General features: G+C 38.2%; 1 long non-coding RNA gene across 1 annotated transcript; it reads left to right on the top strand.

Moving 5' to 3' along the window:
- The first annotated feature begins 5641 nt into the window (after positions 1-5641).
- On the top strand, positions 5642-7318 carry LOC143270790 (uncharacterized). The gene is made up of 2 exons (XR_013048027.1): positions 5642-5804; positions 5978-7318. It is a non-coding gene; the product is annotated as an uncharacterized LOC143270790 (long non-coding RNA).
- The last annotated feature ends 380 nt before the right edge of the window (positions 7319-7698 follow it).

The following is a 7698-nucleotide window of genomic DNA, read 5'->3' as shown; positions in this document are numbered from 1 at the left end:
GTTAAAAATGGTATTTCATGACAACAGACCTGTTGCTCAGTGGAATTGACTGAAGACCCAGACATAAATATATACAATGGGGGAAAAGTGCAGCATCTTCAATGAATTGTGATGGTAAAACTGGATGCCTGCATGTAGAAGAATGTGACTAGATCCATACTTATCATCCTGAACAAAATACAAGTCAAAATGGATCAAATACCTCAACATAAAATCAGATACACTGGAATCTTAAAGAAGAGAAAGTGGGGAATATCCTTGAACTCACTGGAACAGGAGAATTTCTGAAGAGAGCACCAATAATGTAGGCACTAAGATCAACAATTAATGAATAGGACATAATGAAACTGTAAAGCTTCTATAAGGCAAAAGACACTGTATATATGATAAAGCAGCAGCCTACAGAAATAGAAAAAAAGATTTTTGCCAACTCAACATCTGAAAGAGAACTAATAGCCAAAGTATTTAAAAAAACTCAAGAAACTAGATGTCAAAAAACTAAATAACCCAATTTTAAAATTGGTACAGATCTAAAGAGTGAATTCTCAATAGAAGAAGCTCAAATGATTGAGAAATACTTAAAGAAATGTTCAACATCCTTACCTATCAGGTAAATGCAAATCAAAATGACTCTAAGATTCCATCTTACACCTGTAGGTAGCTAGGATCAATAACACAACTGACAGCTCATGCTGGCAAGGAAATGGAACAAGGGGAACACCCATCCATTACTAGGAGGAGTACAAACATGTACATCCACAGTGGTAATCAATACAGCAGCAGTTCCTCAGAAAGTTGGGAATAGATCTACCTCAAGATCCAGCTATGCTACTCTTGAGCATATACCCAGTGGATGATTCATCCTACCATTTGGGTACTTGCTCAACCATGTTCTGTTAATAAAGTTTGCCTGGAGATCAGAGGAAATAGCAAACCAATAAAGACAAAAGTCAGGCAGTGGTAGCACATGCCCTTAATCTGATCATGTGGCAGGCAGGACCTCTGTGTGTTCAAGGACACACTAGGGAACATCCAAGCCTGTTTACACATGCCTTTAATCCCAGTACCAACCGTAGAGACTTGGAGGTCTATATAGACAGGCAATGACAAGGAAAAGAGGTAGCTGGGCTAAGAGACAATGAGAGGGCAGAAAAGCAAGGCAATAAAGGCACAGGTTAGACATGAAGTAACTCACCCTTTTGGTAGCTGCAGAGCTGGAGTAGTATGGTTGGTGGCTATCACTATTTCCCTGATCTCTAAGGCTTTTACCCCTATATTTGGTTTCATGTTTTTTATTTAATAAAACCATATAGAAATTCATCTACAATGTTCATTGCTGCTCTATACAAAATAGCCAGAACCTAGAAACAGCCTAGATGCCCCAATTAAAAGAATGGATAAAATGTAGCACATTTACACATTGGAGTATTACTCTGCTGTTAGAAAAAATGACATCATGAAATTTGTAAGCAAATGGATGGAATTAGAAAAAATTCATCCTGATTGAGGTAATCAAGACACAGAAAAATAAATACATTATGAATTCCCATACATCTCTATACTAGCCATTAAATAAATGATAACCAATCTAAAATCTATAGATCCATAGATGTTAGGTATAGAGGAAAGTACTAGGAAAGAAAGATCTCCTTAGGAAAGTGAAACAGAATAGATACTTATAGATAGAAGCAGGGGCTGGAATAGTAGGATCAGATAGTGAATGGGAGGGGAGAGGAAATTGAGGGAGGGAATATGGAGAAAAAGAACTAAAATTAAGGGCCATTAGAGGGCTAGTATGGAAACTTAGTGGAGCAGAAACTTACCAAGTATATGAAGGCTATCCTAATGAGGTCTCTTATTAAATGTGGGAGATAGAGTCACAACTGGCCACCTCTTGTCACCAAAGGAGTCTTCTAGTACCAGGAACTGGTTGTATTCAATTCAATTTTTAGCCAAAAGGAATTCCTGAAATTCCCAAAACAACTCAGGATATTGCTAAGAATGTATTGCTCTCTTCAAACTGAGAGTAGGGGCCCATTTCCAAGGACATAACTGACACAACTCACTGAACAAGGAGAAGTTGAGCTGGTGCCTACATAGAGACCTTGCCCCTACATGCTAGTTTCTTTGGTGAGGGAAGGTATTCTGCAGGCTGCCAAAAAGAGAAATGTGGACAACAACCCAGCCAAAAAAATCTTGGATTTACAATCTATCCTGCTTACAGAATATTCTAGGGCAATTGTGGCACAGAACTTGTGAGAGTAACTAACCAGTGTCTGACTTGACTTAAGGCCCACTCCATGATAAGAAACCCATAACCAGCACAGCTTGGGTGACTAATAACCAGAGACTAGCCCAGAGACCTAGGGTAAAACCAAACACTACTAGTCTAAGAAAATGAAAGTATAAATAAAATGATTCCTAATGATATTTTGCTATACTCATAGATCAGTGCCCCATTCAATCATCATCAAAGAAGCTTCCTCCTGAAGCAGACATGAATAGATACAAAAACCCACAGCTAGATATTAAACATTATCATTGAAACACAGCTTTAAATGTGTTTTCTTGATAAAATAAAATGTGTTTTCTTTATCCTCAGAACTCAGAGGACCCTGTAGAAGAGAAGGTGTAGAGTATAAGAGCCAGAGAGGATAGTGGACAACAGAACAGCAAGGCCCTCTGAATCAACTGAGCAAGGCTCATATGAACTCACAGAGAGTGAAGCAGCATGCACAGGTCCTGCATGAGTCTATACCAGGTCCTCTGCATATATGTTATAGCTTTCAGCTTAGTATTTTTATGAAACTCCTGAATGTATGAACAAGTGGGTCTTAGATTCTTGTGCCTGCTCTTGGGGCTCTTTTCATTCTTTTGGTTTGTTCTGTCTAGCATCAATGTGTGCTTTATCTTATTATATTGTATTTTATCACATTTAGATGTCATATCTTAGAATGCTATTCTTTTCTAATAAGGGATAAAAAGAAAGTGGATACAGAGGCGTGGGGATGGGGGAAGGAGGAGTAGAGGGTAGGGAAAATGTGATCAGAGTATATTGTATGAAAATAAAAACTATCTTAAATAAAAGGAAAAATATTAAAATGGAAAATTTATCACCTTCTTTGGGTGATCTTTTATCTAGAATAATCAATACATGTTGAAATCAGACAGACAAGACATGACAAGACAGAACATGAATATATATTAGATATATAATAGCTATAGGAACTGTTCTTGGCACAGATAAGACAGAGATACTCTGAAATTTTATCTACTGGAAACTGCAATGGTTAGTTTAAAACTCACAAATTAGGCCAATGAAATGGCTGAGTAGGTAAAGGCACAGAGGAATCAGTTCTCCATGAAAAATTGGGTAGTAAGAAAGAGAGTTCTACTGAGAAGAAACTTGGCTGTGTTAATGAAAACTCATCACTTTGTTGGACTCTAAGTAATTAAAGTACATGATAGAAAAAGCAAATATTCAAGTTCAACAGGCAGAAAGATTTATATAAAGGTAGGAATAAAAATCATTAGAAAAGATTTAAAACCATATCAGAAGCTGCTTTACAACTAGGAAGTTCTGAGCAAATGGAAAAACAGGTTATTATTATTCTATTGGAAAGCTAGACTGGTGTAGTTTAGGGGCAAATGTGGCTTTAATAGATAGAAAAAATACTGTTACATCCTAAATGTCCCCACAATTAACCAAATAAACTTATAATCTCCAATGTAAAGATGTTTAGACATGAGAGGTAATTATGGTCAAGTTGGGTCATTAAGGTGGGCTGTCTGATTATAATTGTTACAAAAAGATGGATTAAAACTCTCTTACCATAATCAATATAAAGAAGGCTATATTAACATATAATCAGAAAAATGCTATTCACCATAATCTGGGCATGTTGTCACTTTATTATAATCAATAGAAAGATTAGAAATTTGTGTGTTTTGTGTAAATAATATAGTCTTCAACACTCTGTTACAACAACCTGAACTGAGACAATGACATGGGAATTCTCTTCCTAAGCATATTATTAGATGCCAACTTTTGTAGGGGTACTGTGGTGATATATTTTGTACCCTAATAAAACTTACCTGAAGATCAGAGGACAGAACAAGCCACGAGAGTAAACATAGAGGCTAGGCAGTGGTGGTACACACATTTATTCCCAATTCTTGGGAGTCACAATCCTTTAAACCCAACACTAGGAAAGTTAAGACAGAAAATTATATGAGTGGGCAGAGAAAGGTATATAAGGTGTGAGGAGACATGAACTAAATTCTGCTGAGGAAAGCTTTTCAGCCTGAGGAATACTAGAGGTAAGAGGAGGATTATTTCTATATCTCTCTGATCTTTCAGCATTTACACCAATATCTGCTACCAGGTTTTTTTTTTTACTAAAAGACCATTTAACATTCAAGCTACATAAGTTAGATACTCAGGATACTATGGCATTGAAATATAGAACAAACATGATATTCATAATGTAGCCAGTAGAATACATTACATCATATGAACTAATGAATGAAATATAATACGTAGAAGCAGGATTATGACAATGCATTCAAAAGCATATATTAAGCAAGGACACACATGCAACAACACATCAAACAAATATAGGAATTATATATTCCAATATATCAGAGTAGAACCATATTTAAGCTCAACAGACAAAGATTTATATAAAAGTAGGAATACAATTTGAGGTAGGAAGAAAGAATTTTGAAAAGTAGAATAGAAATAAAAAAGGAAGCTTGTAAACGCCAATAACAATAGTGTGCACTGGGAGCAAGAACAGAAGAAAATTAAACATGCAATCTGCAGAAGTGGAATCGTTTCCAATGCTGTCAGAAAAAAATAGACAATACCAATAGTCTTTATTGTCAAGTGAATAGGTAAAGAGATGTTCACTCATGGAAATGTATTTGTTTGTAGGATGAGTTACATATCCACATTTTTTGTTGTTTTTTGAGACAGGGTTTCTCTGTGTAGTTTTGGTGTCTGTCCTGGATCTCGCTCTGTAGACTAGGTTGGCCTCGAACTCACAGAGATTCACCTGGCTCTGCCTCCTGAGTGCTGGGATTAAAGGCGTGCACCAACACCACCTGGCTATATGTCCCCATATTTTTAAGCATATGTTAATTTGGGAAAGTCTTTTAGGTAATTCAAAATACTAGTTAAATGTTATGGAAGATAAATACTGGAATAAACCACTCACTGCAATGGGGGAGCTTGGGGAAAAATTTGGAAGAGTAAACCCCTTGCCACATGTATCCTCACTGACTAAACATGGGTATGTAAACAAGGGTAGCATGGAAAAGCTATCTTTGGGATGTAGAAGAGTAGCCTCCATACCCAAATAGACCCTGTTTTCCCTCCCAGCATCTCCCCAATCAGAGATTTCAGGGGTGGTTTCTTTCTGTTGTCTGAGCTTCACCTTCGTTTGTTAGACACTTGTCCTTTCCTACCATTCCCGAAGGGGTGATAGGGCATTCACTGTGATGTCAGAACCCATGCTTGCCACTATTGGCTGTGATAGATCTAGCTAACCAATCAGAGCTTAGGGTGTGGCCTCCATTGTTCTCAGAGGGTATATAACTCCACTACCTGGCCTTCTGGGCCAGACCCTTGTGAGGCTTTCACAATGGACAAGGTTAATAAGAAATCACAGGTGGGCACCATAGAGACAGACCCAATCACTTCACATACCAACCTAACTCAGAAGGGCAAGATTTCACTAAAGCTTAGAACTCCAATTTCTAGTGAGGCCTGCTGTGAATCCACTTCTAGAGGTGATGAGAAGGTAAGTACAGCTAATCTAAGTGAGCTGTCTCTTTACTCCATCATTACTCCCTCCCCTAGAAAACCTACCCTTGCCTGGCCTAGTTTAAACCTCCTGCTTAACACACACCCCTAGAAAGCCTTGCTTCCTGGCACATATCTACTAACCAATGTCACAATGTGCTGCCCTTCTAGGATCTATATGTCCTAAAAAGGATAAAATGGATCCTAAAAAGGAAGACAAAGATGACAATCTTGAAAAAAAAACACAACCACTCCTTCTGGAAAACCTAAGGAAGATGGAAGAGCAATACTATACTCTGGAGAAAATCAGTGGCAGAAAAAGAAGAAAAAATACTGACATAAACAAGAGAATAAGCTTCAGGACAAGTTGAAGATGCTGTGGGATCAATATACACAACTGCAGAATGAGACAAATGTACTGTGGAATCAATACTATAATATGCACAGTCAGGTAAAGACACAATTTGGCCATGACAAGCAGGTGCAAGATGAGGGGAATACACCATGTGATCAAGACAAACAACTACAGAGTCAGATGATCATACTCTGTGGTCAAAAGAATCAGCTGAAATCAGAGGTTAATGTACAATTCGATCAAGACAAACATCTGAAAGAAGAGATGATTCCACACTTCAGTCCAGACAAACATCTGAAAAAGGTGATTGCACACTTTGATCAAGATATGTGCCTGAAAGAGGAGGTGATCACACAATTCAGTCAAGACGTGCAACTGAATGAATAGGTGATCACACAATTTGATTGAGACATGAAGCTGAAAGAGGAGGTGATCACACCATTCAAGCAACAGGAACAGGTGATCACACAGTTCCATCCAGACAAGAAGCTTGAAAGAGGAGGTGATCACACCATTCAATCAAGATAAACGTATGAAAGAAGAGGTGATCACACAATCTGATCAGGACAAGCAGCTACAAAAGCAGATATTTACACTGTGTTATCAAGACAAGCATGTGAAAGAAGAAATGATCATTCTCTGTTATCAAGACAAGCGTCTGCAAGACCAGATGTTTACAGTCTGTATCAAGACAAACAAGTGAAAGAGGAGATGACTACCCTCTGCTATCAACACAAGCAGCTGCAGAACCAAATGTTCACACTCTGCTATCAAGAAAAGCAGTGCAGGACCAAATGTTCACACTCTGCTATCAACACAAACAGGTGAAACAGGAGAGAATCATCTTCTACTACCATGACAAGCAGGTGAATCAGGGAGCTTCACCCTCTTCAATCAACAAAAGCAGCTGCAGGACTAGATGAACATACTCTGGGACTACAACAACCAGTGGCAGGAAAAGATGAACACTGAGTCAACCCAGAAACAACACGCCATAGCTGGTTCACTCATCTCCAAATGCTGATTTCAATAGGCTGAAGTCTCAGAACACAGCCAGAAATACATTTCTAGTCATCAAGTTGTTCAGAAATGTCCACTTATTACATTCAATGCTATCCAGTGAAATTTGCAAAAATAAATTCATTCTGATTTGAAAATATCTGTATTCCTATTATTCTCATGTGGTGGAACTGGGGGGAGAGAAGGGAGGATGGGTATGTTAGGAGGGCAGGAGGGAGAGACTTTGTTTCTTCATGTTTGGGGGTCAGACAATGAATGCATGCTCAAGAAGACATAGGAGGATATGAACAGAGTTTTAAAATCTTCCTTGCTCATTGTTCTACACAAAAGAATAAAGGGCTTGGAATTCCTACCTGTGTGCTTCACTTTGGGCTAAGGAGGACTTTGGTTCAGGTTTTGGACTGCCACAACATGTGGGAAGTGTGTTTTGTGGTTGGCTGCACCATACCTGCAAAGAGAGAACATATCACCTATATATAGGTAGACTATCTCCTGGTGGATTTTGTTATACCCTCCC

Source organism: Peromyscus maniculatus, chromosome X (assembly GCF_049852395.1).
Source record: "Peromyscus maniculatus bairdii isolate BWxNUB_F1_BW_parent chromosome X, HU_Pman_BW_mat_3.1, whole genome shotgun sequence".
In the NCBI taxonomy this organism is placed as follows: Eukaryota; Metazoa; Chordata; class Mammalia; order Rodentia; family Cricetidae; genus Peromyscus; species Peromyscus maniculatus.
Note: the sequence above shows the minus strand (reverse complement) of the source record. Positions and strands in the feature narration are given on the sequence as shown.